Here is a 1,372-nt window from a genome sequence, read left to right as displayed (position 1 = left end):
GTCCCAAAGTCCCAAAGTGTACAGTTTTCCGTTGACCTGAATTTCCTTTTAAGGTTACGGCAATACTTTAACATCACTTTGTCAGATTGTGTTTGCTTTTCAAAGGGCCCACAAGCAGGTTTTAAAATGCAGATTTTTTTTTTTGGATTCTTTAAATGGCTGAAATAGACCTTTACACTCAACCAAATATGAACACACTATCTAGCTATAGGAATTATTTTGTTATACTGTGAAACCCAGTTCCCTGACATGCCTAAGATATTTAATATTTTTGTAAATCTGTCAGATGCAGTCAGAAATTAAAGAGTGTCTTTTATATTAAAGATACTTTAATTTAGCTAATTTAACTCAAAATGTACTCAGAGTACATTATATAAGCCACAAATGAGAATTGGATGTTTGGGGACCCCAGCCAACACGGACAACCTTAAATGAGGTTTATATATGAGGGAGCTTCAAAAAATTCATGGGGAAATGCATTGTCTTTTCATTCCATTTTCCCCCCATAATATATGATGCCCTCTCATATATTAACTCTTTAAATTTGGCCAGTTGCCTGATCAGATGTAGTTTCAATGTTTTCCCAAGGGAACATTTTGGAAGCAAGTATAGAATTGGGAATTGTTTTGTATGAAATTCCTTTACTTAATGTTAATATGTTAGCATTTTTATTGAAGTGGGTGAAACATGTGCCAAAACATGTAAAAACCATAGAGAAGAAGAGTATCACTTGTATTTGGGGAAAGGTACACATATATCATGGTCCTGAGTAATACTGATACAGTCAGTGTTACTATTAGAACTACTGAGCGTCTTCCACTGCCTCCTTTTGCCATGTTCAATACCACCATAGATGACTTTCATGTCCAGTAATTCACTAAATCTCCATTCATTACCTTCTAAGGCAGGAAGGAGGTAGAATTTGCAAGAAATTAGGTGTAGTACAGGTGTACAGGGAACTTTTGTGGTTGACTTTATAGATTGAGGGTACTTATTAGTAGACAGGTTCTTTATATAAACTCATAGGAATAATCATTTTGAGTCTGTAAAATTGGAGAATAGTAAAAACGGAATTTTTTTTTCTTTAATTTCTTCTTAAGCAATAAACCGAAGGAACTTGACGCTTATAAAAGATTTTTCAATCTGTTCTTAGTCTGCCTTGGAAAGGATAGCTGTGAAAGGGTCAAGGAGCCTTAGATGTAAAGGAGGCCTGTGGTTTACAGACAGCACTTTAATTGAAGTAAATCCCATCAGTGAATAGGGAAATAAATCGGCAGATGGCCATTTCTCTAGATGAACAAGAAGCTTTAGAAAGTATAAAGAATAAAAGGTTCATTGATAGCTAATATTTATTCATTCAGTTTGGGGTGGA

The sequence above is a fragment of the Echinops telfairi genome, unplaced genomic scaffold (genome assembly GCF_000313985.2).
Source record: "Echinops telfairi isolate 266 unplaced genomic scaffold, ASM31398v2 ScPeMD7_70;HRSCAF=299, whole genome shotgun sequence".
Classification (NCBI taxonomy): domain Eukaryota; kingdom Metazoa; phylum Chordata; class Mammalia; order Afrosoricida; family Tenrecidae; genus Echinops; species Echinops telfairi.
This window is presented reverse-complemented; position numbering follows the sequence as displayed.